The sequence below is a fragment of the Chiloscyllium plagiosum genome, unplaced genomic scaffold (assembly GCF_037043375.1).
Source record: "Chiloscyllium plagiosum isolate Xiang-an unplaced genomic scaffold, Cpla_swu_hap1 HiC_scaffold_47, whole genome shotgun sequence".
In the NCBI taxonomy this organism is placed as follows: domain Eukaryota; kingdom Metazoa; phylum Chordata; class Chondrichthyes; order Orectolobiformes; family Hemiscylliidae; genus Chiloscyllium; species Chiloscyllium plagiosum.
Window position 1 is genome coordinate 48,321,620 of NW_028270185.1, and position 18,112 is coordinate 48,339,731.

General features: G+C 42.8%; 1 non-coding gene across 1 annotated transcript; it reads right to left on the reverse strand.

Annotated features, from left to right (window-relative positions):
- Positions 1-2,926: 2,926 nt before the first annotated feature.
- On the reverse strand, positions 2,927-3,018 carry trnar-ucu (transfer RNA arginine (anticodon UCU)). The gene is given in 2 exon segments: positions 2,927-2,962; positions 2,982-3,018. It is a non-coding gene; the product is annotated as a tRNA-Arg (tRNA).
- Between the last annotated feature and the right edge of the window lie 15,094 nt (positions 3,019-18,112).

The following is an 18,112-nucleotide window of genomic DNA, read 5'->3' on the forward strand; positions in this document are numbered from 1 at the left end:
GGGCCTGCCAAGAACAGTAGGAGGACGTCGTCAACGGAGTCCGTGGATAGGAGAGCCTTTGAATGTTTATTTTTCATCATATCTCAAATGAAAAAGACAATGCTGTTGAAGAGAATTTTGAGATGCAATCTGTAAGAATAAACGAAATTTATATTCATAAAGACGAGTTGTTAGCAATTCTTGAAATCCTGAAAGTAGATTTGTCCCCTGGGCTTGATGGGATGTATCATAGGTTTCTTTGGGAATCGTGGGAGGAGATTGCAGAACTTTTGACTACCAACTTTATTTCGTCAGTGTCTATGTTATTAGTGTGAGAAGACTCGAGTTCAGCAAATATTGTCCCCTTCTTCACGAAGAGTAGTAGGGAGAACGCTGGAAAGTATGGAACAGTGAGCCGTATTTCCTTGAAGGTGAAGTTTTGGGAAAGGTTATGAGAGATATGATTTATGATCACCGAAGCAGAAAGAAGTTGATTCGCTACAGTCAACACGATTTTGCGAATATCAGGTTGTGGCTCACAAACTTTACTGAGCTTTTTGAAAAGGTCAAAAAACAAGTGGATGAGAGTAAAGTGGTTAACATCATGGATATGATTTTCACGAATGCACGGTCGGCTGTTGCAGAAAATACACAGACATGGGATTGAGGGTGATTTTGCGGTTTAGATCAGTAATTGGCTCGCTGAAAGAACACAGAGTGTGGTAGTTAATGGAAAATATTCATTCTGGGGTTCAGTTATTCATGGTGTACCACAAGGTTCCTGTTAGGGTCCACTGCTATTTGTCACCTTTATAAATAACGTGGGTTCGAGCATGGGATAATGGATGAGCAAATTCGCAGAACACACTAAGTCGATGGAGTTGTCAACAGTGCCGAAGTCTGCTGCAGGTTACAGACGGACATGAATAATCTGCAGATCGGGGCTCAGGGGTGGCATATGGAGGTTATTGTGGAAAAGTGTGATGTGATTTACTTTGGAATGAACAACAAGAATAAAATGTTCTGGGCTAATTGTAATATTCTTGGAAGTTTAGATGAGCAGAGCGATCTCGGCGTCTACGTATATAAAACTCTGAAAGTTAACACACACGTTAATGGGTTTGTTTGCAATGAGCACAGTGTGTTCGGTTTTATTGCCAGAGGGATTGAGTTTCAGGGCAAAACGATTCCTTTGCAGCTCCAGAAATTTGTCTGGTATGGCCAATCTTGTCGAGTTCTGGTCGCCACATTATAGGACGGATGTGAAAGCATTGGAAAGGTTGTACACGAGATTTCCTCGGATGTTGCCTTCATTGAAGGGAAGGTCTTACAGGAAAGGCTGAGGGACTTGAGGCTGTTTTTGATAGAGATAAGAAGGTTGAGAAGTGAATTAATAGAGACATAAAAGATTATCAGAGTTTGCCTTAAGGTGGACAGCGAAGGCGTTTTCTTCAAATGGTGATGGTTGGCACAAGGGCACATCGATGTAAGTTGAGGGTGATAGATGCCGAGGTAGCTGCCTTTCTCAGAGAGTAGTAAGAGTGCAGAACGCCTTTTCTTCAACAGTCATAGACTCACCAACCTTCAAGGCAATTAAATGATCATTTGTTAAACTTCCGGTTTTTCATGTAAAAATGCTGGTCAGATGGAATTCAGATTGGTCTTACAGGTCGGTGCAAAATTAGTGCCAAATGCACTTTATTGCAATGTAATATTCCGGGTTTAAACTGTTCTTCAGCTTGAAGTTGCAATCATCTCTGGTCAGTATAAGTAAAACAAAGACCTGGCGAGAATCCAATGCACAACTTTGGCAGTTCATGTGCTGCCATTCTGTCATGCAAGTACAGCAAGCTAACTAATTGCACCACTGCATCTGCAGTCTAATGGTGGCGAACGTCTCCTGATCTTACCACTGGGCCCCTCAACCGAATTACTTTTTTTCTGTGTATCTGAAATGAAACGCAGTGCAGAGGTGGTTATACTGATAATGGATCATAGATTGTGAAGCATCAGCTTCAGGAAAATGGTGTAGATAAATGTGGTGAAAATCGGTTTTATTGAATACTGCATACATTTACCATGGCTTCCTGCGTTGGTCACAGGCAATGTTTTCCTTCTATAGGCTTCAATTCGTCAGAAAATTCGATTCACTGATATTTCACCAACTTCGTTTGGCATGTTCATCTGAGACATCGACCCACACTGCATACAACATCAACAATGTTCAGCATACTATGTGCACGAGAATGTGGCATGGTTTTTATGCACAGTGAGGATTGAATAATGTTCTGCAAGGGCAAATTAAATTCAGTTTAATTCGTAAAGTCGCAAGAATCCAGAGTAAGATTCAAAATGTCAGAAATTCACGTTCATTACCTTGGCCAGAATTCCAGCCCAGCAAAGGGGAAATCTGCCCCTGAATCCCCAGAATCCAATTGTTTGCTCCATGTGTCCACTTGGAAACCTATGTGAAGGAACATTAAGCCTGAAGGAGAACTTGTGAGAATCCTCCGCTGTCTGATCTAAAGCTGAAACAAGAGCTGTCGATTCCAGCCGGGAGGGAAGCAAAGTGGAGATGAGACCAAAATATTATTTGGCGTTTACTTCATATTGTCCTCAATGTGATTATTTAAAAATCTTGGCCAGAAATGGCACAGACACAAAGGAGCAGAAGGAGGCCATTCTTAACACCGATCCTGTCCTGCCACGTAATTTGATATCATCATGGCTCACACAACAATTGTATGTCTTTTTCCAGCCCATCCACAACGTCGTACTGGCTAACAGGCATTTATCGATCTCTACCATAAATAGACATCGATAATGTACATCTGTGGGAGGAAAGTGTTCCGTTTCGAGACAGTTCGGTTTATGCACGAATATTACCGGTTTTGCAGATGAGCAGCCGAGTCTGGTCTGACCACTTTGCAAAACATAAATTAAAACACGACCCTGATGGGATTCGAACCCACAACCTTTGAATCGCAATCTGAATAGAGATGTAGAAGTCCAACGCGCTTTCCATTGCGCCACAGAGCCGCGCCTTATGTTGCCGTTAAGCCCACAAGTTTGCCTTTGATGCATTGCATTCAGGACACCAATCTCGCGCCTGTCTGTCCTCGTCACACTTTCTGGTACCTGGTCCTTATCCACTAGTGCTCTGGCTCATCAAGTGTTCAGCTACAGACTGCTGAAACGTTCTCATGACACTTACCTTTACCACATGTTCAGATAATAATTTCCAGATAATCAATACTCTACAGGTGAAAGTATTATTCCCAAATCTCCTCCTTGTCTCCTGTCTTTCATTTATGTTACTCTGTTCCTTCCCAATACAGGCTTATCCCTGTCACACATATCTATCCTCTTCATAAAATGAGCACGTTAATCGGATTCTTATTCAGCCTTCTCTGCGCTTAGAGTTACATCCCCAACCTAGCTCGCGTACCTTCACAATGGGAGTGGTCAAATCCTTGCCATTCTTTTCATCTCCTGTGAAATTCTCCTCCTGCATTCAGACGCTTCCAGTATCTGGCGATTACAAGAGAAAAACAAAGTACTCAGAAGAAAAACCAAAAGATCCGAACAAAATCAGCAGCTCTTGTCTATCTCTGCTAAGGAAGGAAAGTTAACGCTTCGAGTCCAATGATCCGTCTTCATAACTAATGGGAAGGGAGGGTGGGTGAAGTATGTGTAAGACGGCAGACGGTTTCTAAAATTATTGAACTTGATGTTGGGTCCAAAAGTTTTCATGGTCTGTCGGTAGAAAATTAGTTGCGTATCTTACAGCTTATGTTGTGTCTTGAAGGAGCACTGCAGCAGACCAGAGACTGAAATGATGGCCTGGGAACACAGTGTCTAGATTTGAGTGGTGCTGGAAAAGCACAACAGTTCAGGCAGCACCCGAGGAGCAGTGAAATCGTCGTTTCGGCAAACAGCCTTTCATCAGGAATATAAGCAGAGAGCCTGAAGGGTGGGAACATAGTGTAATGTTGAAGTTACAGGAACTGGAACATCGGGATGGTATTTGTTGATTCTGGACAGAACGTAAGTGATCTCAGCTTTGTCACCGACTTAATGTTCCTCTCTCCATTGGAGAGAGATCACATTCTGAGCAGGAAATACAGTTGCCTCGATTAGCTGAAGTGCAGAGAAATCTCTGGACCATGCGACCGGGAGCTTCCAGAGTGAGGAGAAATATCTGAAACCAGCAGGAAACGTAACTGACAACAACAAACGTCACAATGCAGTACAGGCACTTCGGCCCTCGCTGTTACTGCAACCTGTAAAATAATTTAATGCCCATTGTAATGGTAAATTAACATTTATTTTAAATCCAATAAAAGCACAGGGAAACAAATAAGTAATTATTTGACTTTGCAGAGGCATGTGTTGCAGACAGACAAAAAAAAAATGTAAAGTTAAACCGAAATAATAGCAGACATACAAGGCCAGTAAACTACCATACCAGGGACAAACAGTCAAGGAATGAGAAAAAAAATCCTTTTGATGTGGAAGACACCTTTCCTCACGTGCCATTGGCGAAGGCATCCAGCGAGAGGTGGCAGGATTTGAGACGATGCATACTGCAGGCACAAAAAAACGAAAGATTGTGTTTTCAGCGACGACGTGAGTACCTGATTCAATACACACATAAGGACAGATATGAAGAAACTAAATTGGCTAACTCAGGCAGATAGAGCAGTCCAGGTAACCCCCGCCAAAAGGGTAGCCTGGCGATTAGTTATGGTAGATGTTTCGGACCCAAGATTAAGAAGGGTCACTACTGAGTGCAGGGCAAAAGGCAAACGTGATGTGGGGTTCATAGGAAGCTGTGAACCCATAAGGATAGCCCGGAAATCTGAGTATCGCCCATGCAGAGCACGAGACCCGTTAAAACACGAGACTGCCAAAGGATACTACTTTGCATCCCTCCTGAAAGCTTGAGTGATAATCCCCTGTGGATAATCACCGATGAGAGCCCCCATTTTTCTGGTCAAAAAGGCAAACATTCCAGGTGAATCGGGGAAACGGAGCTTTGTTCAAGACCAGCAGGTAGTCAATTATGCTGTTGTTCCGCCCGCCCCAAATGTTCCTAATCCTTGTACTATTTCAGTTCGAATTCCACCTGACAGTAAATGGTTTTCTGCCACGGAATTATCAAATATCTTCTTTAGTGTACCGGTACACCCAGAAAGTCAATTCTGGTTCACTTTTCCACTCAACGGAAAATCATATACACTCAAGCGACTTTGTCAAGGTGACTGTAAGTCCCCCATCATAATTAATGAGGCTCGATGCTGGAGTCGGGAGATTTGTGTTTTAACCACGGGGTCAGCGCTTCTGTAGTATGTAGACGAATGCTTAATAGCAGCACCAACAGAGGAACAATGTGAGAAAGATACGCTTGTGTCGCTCTGCCATCTCGCCGTGAATGGGCACAAATCTTGTGTCGCAAATCTACAATTTGTGCAACAACAGGTGAAGTTCTTTGGTCATTTCTTGTCTGAATCAGGGAAGTGCATTGGTCAAGACAAAGTTCAAGCAATTTGCAAATTCCAAAGCCTCACACGAAGTAACAAGTGCTATTCTTTTTGGTCTTGCACTCCTACTGTCGATTTTTTATCCCACATTACACAACCCTTGAGGCGCCTCTAAATGAAATTTCCAATGGCTTAGAGTTTCAGAACCAGAGATCGTTGCAGCTGAACATGCGCTCCAAAATCACACCTACACTGGGGGTCAGAATCAAAACAAGCCTTTTGTACAAACGGTAGATGCATGACATCTGATCGGATGCAGGAGAATGTGGGAAAATTGAGGCAGGTAGCTTACATTTTGGCTAAACCTAGACCCCGTAGCGGCAGGATTGCCTATATGCCTGCAAGCCGTGTTTGCAGCTTCAAAAGTTTGTTGTAGCGTCCAGGGACACAGTCGGCTTTGGAGAATTAAGCCTCCTGGTCCCACATGGATCCTTACTATTTTTCGAGCAAAACACAGCACACATGTCTGCAGCACGTTGGCTCAGAAACAATACTGTACTATTGGAGATGCCTAACATTACAATAACGAGATGTAACGTCCGTAATGCTGCTAGCCTTCTCGCCACAACAGGAGACAGAGACCCACATGACTGTGTCGCTGTAACTCACCAAGACCAGGCGTGCAGGCTTCACAAACACAGTATCAGGATATTGCGTTTTTTTGTGAATGGGTCCGCATTCAGGGGCAAACGGATAGGCCACAATGGTGTTTGGTATGCTGTAGTAAATAGCCACGAGGTAGTCAAAGCGGAATCACTCACTTGTCATCTGTCAGCTCAAGCAACAAAGCTGATTGCCTTGACTGAGGCATGTCAATTGGCTGAGTGAATGATAGAGAATATTTACACAGACTGCAGGTATGCATTCGGGGTTGTACATAATTGTGGAACTCTGTGGAAACACAGGGGGTTCTTGACCTCCACTGGAAAGCCCAAAATACACCGTGGTCTGACTTCTGACCTCCTGGAAGCGGTCCTACCGCCTAAATCATTCGTTGTCTGTAAATGTGAAGCCCACACGAAAAAGTACGATTCCCTTTCTCAAGGCAATGCGAATGCAAACTCTTCGGGAAGGACAGCAGCCCAGCAGCCGCCAAGTGATCAGTTGACATGTGTATGTCAATTATTTGTAATCTAAAGCAGACTTATGGGAGGTCGAGTCGCAGGCCACGCCGAAGGACAAGCGTGAATGGACAATGGCAGGGTGCAGAATGAGGGAATGGGTGTGGTGTGGCCCCATTGGTAAACCCTGTCAACGCGATTATTATTCCCATTCCGTGCCAATTAATACACAGTGAGGACCATGTGTCAAAAGGGGGGGGGGGTGGGGGTGGGGGGGGGGAGGTGTAGCGATCTTGATATTTAATTTGGTTTCCGTGGTCGAATCTGTAAGTCCTCCTCGGACATTGTGCAAAATAATTTTCCAAAGGTCATCTTAGTCAGTCCGGGACTGAGATTCAGAAAAGAACAAATGTTTCTTTTTTTTGGAGCTGGCTGTGTTTACATTCTCCCCACCTCAAGTTTATAAGGACTTATAGACTTGATTTCTGTCAGTCCAGGTGAGACACTTTGTGATGCGGGTACTTTCATTGGCAAAGAAAATACATTTATCCCCATGAAGCTTCCATTCATCCTCTGTCTGCCCATTCATTCAATTTGATCACTGCTGTTCTGATAAATTTCACCTCTGCTGTCCTGTTGTTCTTCCATAATTCGAGGGAACGTCGAACAGAAACCCAAAATCATATTAATGTTCGGTTGTTCATGTTACATCAATGACCAGACCAGAACAAGCTAGCAGGAATTTCAATAACAGAAAAATATTTTAAAAATTCCTTCCCGAAAATCAACCGACTGCAAAGTCAGAATATGAGAAATGTCAGAGTGCACTGAGATTTAGCCAATTTCACAACGCTCGGACACACCTAGCCGAGTTCAGTCTTTGCGAAATGTTTATTTATAATTGTGACAATTCCCTGGGGCAGATCCTCCCTCAATCCACAAAAATGTATGCTGTCAAAAACTATTTCAGTTCAGATTAAAATGGCTCAAGATACTCTCCATCAATCCTAGGTTACTGCGCCATGTCAATTGAAGTGTATTCAGATAAGGTTAGAACTCCCAGCCTTTTCTCCCACAGCTCTCTATTCCAGTTGCTCCAGCCTCGTTTGGAGCTCCCATCCTGGGCTTTTCACGCACATCTCTGCCTTCATAGAAGAATTGCATGCTCACGGACTTGGTCAGTGGCAGAAAGAGTAAAGATTCTCGCATTCATTCCGCTCTCAAATTCCGATCGGATCTTCACCACTGCGTCGCCAAATTTCTGTTATTCCAGACCTGGAAGCCAGTGTGATTGAAGTGTGTAACCGTAGTTACAACCTTCGTAATGATGAGAAACTTCGTTGTTATTTAAACCAACATTTCACCAATTTGTTTGCTAAGCCTGTAAAATTCATCTTTTCTCGAAATCTATCGAAATCAGTCTTCGACATTCTCAATGATGGACTTTCCACTGCCACTGAGGACATCGAAGATGACGATACAACCCAATCTCAGTAGGTTATCCTTTGTGCATGTGGTGCTGTTCCTCGCCAATCTCAGTCATTGCATTTATTGCGTTTACTGTTGGTTATTTTTTCATGTGATTGTATAGTGGCTCATCCTCTGCATTGTGGCCGAAGCAACCTGCATTCAAATCCGAGTATCAGCAATGCGCATTTGTTCCATGTTACTCCACATAACACTTGCAAAACAAACGCAGAAAGGAAGAAATCAATTTTTAAGGGTAAAATGCTCTCGAAGGTGATGATTTTCTTGCTTCAACCTTTATCTGTACATAATCTCAGAGAAGTTTCTCCCTTTCCCAATCACCATTCTTCCATTCTATCATTCCTCACATGCCACTGGGGCTTTGCACAAAGTAACATTCACTTTCACATTGACACCGTTAAGTAAGTGCTGCAGCTGTCACTCTTCTTTTGTGAACTTGCACCAATACCACCATGAGGAGCTTTAAGCCACTTAATGCAATCAGATAATGTGGTTGGGTTATTAATCCTCATGTAAAGTGTTTGATTTGCATGGACCAGATATTATTGGAGCACTGGATTCATGAAAAGGACGCAGAACAGTATCGAGGAAAAGAGACTTTATTGGAAAAGACCAATGTTTGAGAATTCCCCACATTTATTTCCAGTCTTTATTCGTCTCTCGCTAGAGTGTTATGTATAATTCTGCAATTCACATAAAATAAGCGACATGAGAGCTGTGGAAATGGTGCAGAAGTGATTTGCCAATATATTGTCTGGACTGAAGAAATTCAGCTATGAAAGAGCTTCGACAGACTGGCTTTGCTTTTGTGAGAGCAGGAGAGATTGAGCGGAGACAGTATTGAGATGTAGGAAATAATAAGGGGCACGGTGGCACAGTGGTTAGCACTGCTGCCTCACAGCGCCTGAGACCCGCGTTCAATTCCCGACTCAGGCGACTGACTGTGTGGAGTTTGCACATTCTCCCCGTGTCTGCGTGGGTTTCCTCCGGGTGCTCCGGTTTCCTCCCACAGTCCAAAGATGTGCAGGGTCAGGTGAATTGGCCATGGGAAATTGCCCGTAGTGTTAGGTAAGGGGTATGTAGGGGTAGGGGTATGGGTGGGTTTCGCTTCGGCGGGTCGGTGTGGACTTGTTGGGCCGAAGGGCCTGTTTCCACACTGTAATGTAATCTAATCTAATGGATTGGGTACACTTAACGAAATATTTCTCGATGATGGATGGATCAATCAATCATAGATTTAAGATAAGAGTCATAAACGTTCGAGTAGCTCTACATAAAAAAATCTTTATCAGCTTGCGAGTCATTGGAATCCAGACATCATTGTCCCTATGAGTCAGAGCGGCAGAAATTCTAATAATCTTCAGAGATACTTAACTGTGAATTTGTAATGCTTAAGGCATACAACGGTAAATGATGGAAAATGGGATGAGGATAATCAAGCAGGTTGTTATTGACAAGGGGATGCACAAGTAGCGTGCAGCCTCAGTTAGTTCTGACATCCAACTGGTGGCGTTTGGTAACCTCAGTTGTCACGTTGGATGCCAGTTTTCATTTTCCCGCTGGGGCAGCTCTGACTGTTTCAGAGTTTCAAGGTTTGTGTAAAAATCTGTTGTTCAGGTGAAGGATGCAGATGGTGTGGGGAAGTTCGATGGATTTGGGAAGTTGGTTTGCGGACCTTTCCTCCCCTTTCTCGGTGATATCTTCAAGGCAGATGAAACTCATGTGAAGCTCTGCTGTCCTGCAGCGTTTCGAATTGATTTGATTTATTTCCCACTGCATTCAATTGTTGTTTCTTGTCGTTAATTTGCATGTCCCAATATATTGAGTCCAGATCAACTTGTTTTTTAATGGAGTCATTGGACGAGTCTCGTCATTCCAGACATTCTCTGGCTTCACTCTGTTTAGCTGGCCCCAATGTATTTGTGTTGTCACAGTCGAATTTGTTGTCCTCGTCATCGCTGTGTATTGCTACTTGGAACAGTTGGTTGTGTTGTTTAGTGGATCTTCCAGAAATATTTTGCAACAATAGATATTCCCGCAGATTCTTGTCAAAACCAACGCCAGGAGGACATGCCATTACCCAACAAACCAAGCTCTCTAAATGATACGTAAAAGTATGTCTCAGCATGTACAGCCAGACTCCTCTGACCACTCAGAGTTATGAGACAGCATAAAGCGAAAGACATATTTGAAACAATTCACCAAAAAATGGACCAAATACCCATCATAGGCAAGACAAATTTGAAAAAAAAAAGTATTGCATGTCGTGACTGCAGGAAACATTATACAGGACAGACAACTCACGATACGCATTCTTGAAGATCAACTTGACATGAAACACCACTGCCAGGTGTCCGCAGTAAGTTGACTCATGACACTGAGTGTCGCTGATTCCGTGGCTGGAATCTCGCAATGTGTGACAGTCTGCAGCAATGGAGAATGTGTTCCTGGAAAAGTACAGCAGGTTATGCAGCATCCAAGAAGCAGGAGAATGGATGTTTCTTACATGAATACTTCATTAGACATTCGGCCAAAACGTCGATTCTGCTACTCCTCAGATGCTGCCTGATCTGCTGTGTTTTCCAGCACCACACTCTTGACTCTGATCTCCAGTATCTACAGTCCACACTTTATCCTCCGTCTGCAGCATTAGGTAGTTCCTTGTGTGAGGGAACTGTTGACATTACCAATGTAAAATTCGATTGCTGATTGAGAAACAGCCCAAAAGTGTGTTTCTGTTGTTTTGAGTTTCCTGGATGTACAATGTGTGCTTCTGAGATCGCACCGTTTGCGGTAGTCTGGGGAGCGGCTGCAGTTATCTGCGTTTACATCCTAGATGCTATTGGTGCGGTTTGATTTATTCTTGATTTATGCAACAGTAACACAGTGGCAAATCAATTAATATTTCAAGAAGGCAGACCGACGTGGAAAATGTCGATGTGCTGGTGACATTTGATCAGAGATTACCGAGATTCAGGAGAAACGAATGTTGATTTCTTTCGGGTTGTGATGAAAAACAACCAGGGAAATAAGTCACCAGCGGGTACAGTTTACAAGGGCACTCATAGGAAGCAAAATGCGAAATAAAACGTACAAAATAACGAAGACAGATGAAGGATGAGTGTAATCATGGGTAATCTGACTTCCACTCCGCAGTTCCCCTAATTCCCACACCCAGCCCCTTTGTAAACAAATGGTAGAGAACCATAAACATTAACATCGTCTATTGGAACGATCCAAGTCTTTTCTAAATTTTCGATTTGGCTATTAGTTTCAGTTATTTTTTTTTCTTTCCTGGGAAACCATCTCTTTCATTGTTAGCAATCGTAAAGGGAGCCATCCTTTTTATCATGGAAATAATATGATACTAAATTTTGTTTGTGGAGTATATAAGAAAACACTGTCACACGTTTCTTCTACTTTCTGTCGGTTTTAATGGTTCTCTGTGTTTTGAATCTTCCAACCAACGTGCATGACCTCATAATCCGGACATGTAATTGCATCTGACAAGTTTTTGCCCACTCACCCAATCTATCTATATGCCTATTAATATTGCCACGATCTCATCATAACATTCTCTCCCACGCATGTGTATTGCCAGCAAATTTGGACACATTTTACACTGCCCCTTTCTCTATGCTATTAACAGAGAGATAATTGAAGCCTTGAATATACTCAGTCTTGAAAGGCCTCTGCTGTAAATGTTTCTATATACTTGCAACCCTCTGAATGTGAGAACATCCTCCTCATTTATTTCTTATGTGGGTAACCCCTTCCGCTGAGATTGGGATCTCCGGTCCTTCACTATTCTGGATATAAAGTAGAACAGAACAAACTTTTAAAGTAAAACATATTCCCACTGCTCTCTCCAGTGCCAGTTCTGAGTTTTCTTTTTTAACCTTTGTTTGAACAAACTGCCCTGATGAGCACATTATTACTGACAATGACACATCTGCTTCACAGGTGCTTCCGTGCCTGTGATTGGAGTGGAGCTGAAAGGCGCGATAGAAGTCCATCTTTTTTCACTCGACTATTTCCATGTTATTAATCTCTCTGCTCATGAAAATGGATCCGTTATATGCATTCAATCTCTCATCAATACCGAGCATGTTTCACTCACAGTTGATTTTAAATGATTTCTTGTTGGATGAGTTATCTCTGCAACTCCAGAAAAACCATCCCAACAAATCGATATGTTCTCAGGTCTGCTCATTTCTTGACATACAGAAAACTTGCTCCAAAGAAAATATTTCCATAGTCGTGAATCTCTCCACAAAAGGAGTTTAATTTATCTCTCTACATGGTGCAAAGCAGAGGATTGTGAAAAGATTCTAGGAAAATGTTGCCAATTGTCAAATGGGAAACCTTTCAGCAAGCAAAACAGAAATCCCAGCGTCGAGCTTTGTGAATTTTTAGATATTCCTTGGGGCGCGGATTCAGTGGAAAATGAAGGGTTAACTGGCCGGCTGGGCAGAGACAGTTTAGAAATCTTTCTGTTCTTTCGGAGGCCGGTGTACTCCGGACTTGAATTGATGTACTCCGGACTTGAATTGATCTGTGACATTGAAGGATTCTGTTCCTGCACGTCAGGAAGTCAAATCTCATCTCAGCTCCGGGGCAATTAGAAAATACGGGAACAGGTAGGACACTGAAAGGCTGGAAATGAGGCGATCTCTGTAGGAGGATAACTTATTTCCGGTGTCATGCATGTGGCTGTAAAGGGTGGTATCAGCCTATTCCCATGTATTCATCGTGAATTGCCCAGGATTTACTTTGGAAACTACATACTAATTAAAGATGTTTGTAAATATGTGAGGAGCAGGCTGCAGCTTGCATTCGGGGATCATTGAAGCCATTGGATCAACAGTCTCTGTCGCGAGGTGAGTCATTGTTTTCGGCTCTTCACTGACAGGTTGCTGTTCTCCCACGACCCAGGAACAGAGCGACAGCTGTTCTCACACAATCTGTTTTTTTTTCCCGCACAGTTCCGAGATTTTACCGAGTTCAGAAAAATATTCCTCAAAAGGCTCGAAGGGAGAAGGTTCCGCTTTTAGGAGAGCTAGTTCCCGGTGACATGTATGTGTCTGCAAAGTGTGAGATCAAACTGTTCCCATTGTCCACAATGAATGCTCCAGGATTAATTTTGGAAACGTCAAACCAATTGAAGACAATTTTCGTTTTGCGAAGGATAGGCAAAAGCTTGAATTCATTAACAGTCTGCTTTAGGAGATCCTGCAAGGGGCCTGCTACAAGGGACTCTGTGAAGCAATTAGTCCTCTCGTCTGGCTGTTAACCGAGAGGGTGCACCCACGCATGGAGCGGTCGCTGTTCTTATCCATCTACCTCCTTTGCTGTGCACTTTCTGGTTTTTAATAGGGTCAGTAATATGTAGCCAAACGGAAACCAAATCAGTGAGGAAACACAAATGCATTTCTGTATTTTTGAATGGCTTGTGAAGGGTTGTGGACACTCCGACTCTCAAACAAAAACCGAAACAGCTCAAGGAACTCGGCAGGTATGACATTAGATGTGAAAGAAAATGGAGTTCTGAAAAACTCCTGGAGAAGCTCCGAATCGTTGTCTCTGTTTATCTCTCCCCAGATGCTGCCAGATCTGTTTAGTTTTTCCTGCAATCTCTCCTTTCTTTTTAAATGAATGACCATTTCAACCATCGAGATTGTTTACACAGTCCAAACATGACCTGACGTTTAACCCTATCGAAACTGTGGTGATTGAATTCAAACAAATAAACTTGAAACGAATTTAGTAGCGCGCTTCTGCAGTTGTGGCCAAGTGTTGACACGATGGACGTTAATTCCACTAAGGATTTCTCATTGCAGTTAAGTATTTTCTGACTGTAATTGAGAGCCGAGAGTGAATTTGAAGAGTGCTTGTTCCCTGCTTTCTTGTTTCAAATTCAAATCGCAGGATAAGGTGAAATGTGTATAACTCAGGCAAGGAACGTTAATCATCTGCAACCAACCGCCTGTCAGGAGAGAAAAAGCAGGTAAGATCCATTTAGTTGTAAACTTCCATTACTGAATACGTTTCCCTCTCTGACAAAAGTGACGCCAAATGAGATAACAACCGTTCAGGGGATTGTGTTGGACTGGCGCAGACTTAGTGGGCCAAAGGGCATTTTTGTGCTAGACACTTCCATGGCCAGCTGCGAGGTGGTCAGTTTGTGAAGTAACAGGACATCCTTTGCAAAATGTCCCTCGGTGAGGAAGAGGTCGAAACTACTCTCCCCGATAGTTCTGATAGTCACGGTATTCATTGGCACCAATTACCAATTTCAATTGGTAATAACTATTACGGTGCATATTTGTGGAATCAGTCTATCTGACAATCAGGACGATGAGACCGTGATGTCTCATTACTCAGCCGAGAGCAAGCTCTTGCAGCTTACATTCCCTGGCTCTGCTTGTGAGATAAAGATTACTTTCTCGATGTGCCTGTGTTTATATCAAACAGCTCATTGACATCGGGACTGGACGTTCAGGGGAAAGTGGAGGTGTGACAGAGGCTGAAATAGAACAAGATGAGACCCCAGGAGTCAGACGGTTTGTTTTGGTGGGATTTCTGTTATTGAAAGTTACACATGAGAATCGTGTTCGATTATTTCAGCTCAGTATCCATTTCATATCGTGGCTCAGCACAACGGTGCACATTTTCTGGCGAAGTGCCTTGTCTTCCACTTCAAGCCACCTTTCTCTGGAGAAACTTACAGACGTAAAGCACATGAAGTGGAGAGAATCCTGAGGAAACTGTCACTTTCGGGGAATGTGCCTGTGTGACTGCTTCGGTATGTGACCATGAGAATACGCTCCTCAAAGGGGTTACAACAGTGTGACCAGGTCAACCTTCAGTACCATTGTTATGTCATTTAAGATCACAGGAAGAAGGTAACTGCTTCTAACCGGGACTAGAATAGATGTATGCCTGATATCGTGCGCTTCACGATGGACGAATGACCCGTCTCCACTCCTCTCCCACATGCATTTTAAACTCGAGGCCAGAGAGAAACTGACCTGACGAGAAAATCGCTTCACAACCTTCTACTATCAATTTTGCAAATTTATTCCTATCTTGCCACCTAAAACATTCAATTAAATGTAAAAAAATGAATGTGCTCTCAGCAAATGGGACACCTTTGGATACAGTCCTTCAGCCTCAAAACGACCCTACACAACTATTCTCAGCATACTTCTGTTAAACTAATTTTATATCTAAGTGGAAAACTTCCATTTAACTCCATGCGATCTAACTTTATGAATTAGTCAACCATGTGGAACCGTGTAAAATGTTTTATTGAAGTCCAAATGAGCAAAGTCTGTTACTTTGTCCTCATTGATCTTCTTGGTTACGCCCTAAAAAAACTCAATCAATTCTGTGCAAAACCAGCCTGATTATCCTGATTCATTCCTTGTATCTAAACATTCATATAAATCCTATCATTTAGAATTGTACCAAACAACTTACCCACGACCATAACCAGACACAATCACCTATGGCTCCCAGGCTTCTGCGTGAATTCCTTTCTAAACAAAGGCACAATAGCCATCCTCTGGTCATTCGGCGGCCCACTCGTCATAATAGATGATAAAAATATTTCTACGAAAGTTCCAAAGGTACCTTTCCCGAACTTCCCACAAATTTCCGCGATACAGGAGATTAGATCCCAGGGAAATATCCAACTTTATATTTTCCAGGTCCTCCAGTCCTTCCTCTTTTCAATGTGAACGACTTTCAAAACATCAATATTGAATTGTACCCGTTATGTCGTTCTCCATGGTGTAAACTGACGTGAAGTGAACATTATATGTCTCTCCATCTGCTGAGATTCAAGACAAATGTGAGCTCTTTAATCTTAAAGTCCTATTTAGTCTCAAGTTCTTAATTATTGTAGCTTCTCTTTCTATTATACTTAGCTTTATGTTCTGATGACATCTCATATCCTCGATTGACCTTTATAATATCCTCCATAAGAATGCCCCTCCACTCCTTATATCGTTCAAGAGATTCACTGTGTTTATATGGAAGCTGTCCCCTTTTTTAAAAAAAAGTCTTATACAAGGCGTAAATCTCAGCAACCAACATTGTTCTAACGGAATACCTACAATGTGGAACGACCATTTGGACCAAGAAGCCCCCACTAATCCTGCGAAGGGAATCACACTCAAACTCACACCTCTACTCAATTCCTGAAACTCTGCATTTCCCATGACCAAAGAACGTCAGCCGCACATCTTTCGTCTGGGGAGGAATGTGCAAACTCCAAATACACAGTCATCCAAAGTAGATATTAAACCAACATCGCTGAGCCAGCAAGACATGGGTAATCGCCACTGAGGTAGCCATTATGAACCTCCGATCCACCACTCAAAATATATCATCACCAACACCTCCTCTTAATGTTCCAAATGCATCTGCCCAGAGCCTCCTATTGACTGAGGTCTAAACCTCTGCCCGTGCTTTCCTATTCGCTTGAACTGAACGCCTGCATTGTATTTGCCTTCCTAAACAGCAACTGAAACTGCATATGAATCATAAGAGAAAATTGAACTTTGAATTCTTTCTGCTTTCATAAAATTGTTTGTGCCACTACTCTTACCACCAATCATATGTTCGCACACTTTTCCACAAAGTACCACAACTGCAACTATTTTTTTCAAAGCACTCAGTTTGTTCAAGTCATTTTGCCGCATGCCCGCTTAAACAAGAAGATCTGCCCTTGCGCCGATCATTGTATCTTCTTCAAATGGAGCAGCAACACCCTCAATTCCTTTGAATGGATCCTTCATACATAATGTGAATAGATGTGTTGCCAACACTGACTCCTGCTGAAATCCACTAGTCACGGGCTGCCATCCTGGAGAAGACCCCTTTACCCAACTGTCTGCCTTCTGCCAATCAGCCAAGCCTCAATCCATGTCCTCTTCTTTAGCAGGTTGCCATACTGCACCTTGACATATGCCTAGGGAAATTCAAGCTTGTAACCTCCACCGGCTTGACTACGTCTAACTTGCTCATTACCTACTCAAAGCATTTAACACAAAGCTGATTTATTTGATTGTTATCTAGAATATTCCAACTTTGATTCCAGGCCTGAATGTGAAGAACAACAATGTTCAATTGCTGTTGCGATATGTAAACACTACGCTGCCTTAGTAGGGTCGATGAGTGAGTGAATTCCTTCCCTCAGTGGGATCCTCTATTCTCTCAACAGGGTCGATGAGTGAACTAACTGTTTTGCTCACATGGAGCAGGTAAATACTTGCGGCCAAATGCAAACCAGTTGGTGTACTGAGAGTTGAGATGATCGCTTAAACCTATTCCTGGAATAGGTTCCTTGAAACGTCTCTCACAATTCGAAAATATAGATGTGAAATCAGTTCTACAGAGACTGGAGAGCACATCCCACAGGCTACATATTTGATAGCTCTCTCCATAATGTGATGACGTTCATGATGAACTGTCCCCAGGAACGTTTATAATGATTAATGTCTTTATTCAGTGTGAACACGTTGAACACACGCAAGTATTCAGCACCTTCTACAGCACTTCCCGCATTCATGGCATTTAGAAAGACCTGTTAATATGGCGAGAAAGGTGATGAGCCATCCGGTCGCTCGGACTTTGCAGCACGGTCCCACAGATTTGGAATTGGAAAGGTCTCTATTCCGGGTGAGCACGTGGGTCAGACGTCAGGTCTCTATATATCTTAATGGACTCTTATTTATGTGAACATATTTCTCAGAGATGAAACACATAGAGGTTTGATAACATTTTCCAACGTTCTGAGAGAGAAAAGGTTTCTCATTAGTATGAGCGTCGTGTTCGGTTCTCCAATCGCTGGACGTTTTAAAGCATTTTCCGTAGTTCATACACTGAAATCATTTCTCATCATTTTGAATGAGCAGGTGTCGCAGCAGGTCAGAGACAGAGTGAATCCCTTCCCACACTCTGAGCGGGTGAATGGCTTGTCCCTGGTATCATTGCGTCCATGGGAATTCAGCTCAGACAGGGAAATGAATCCCT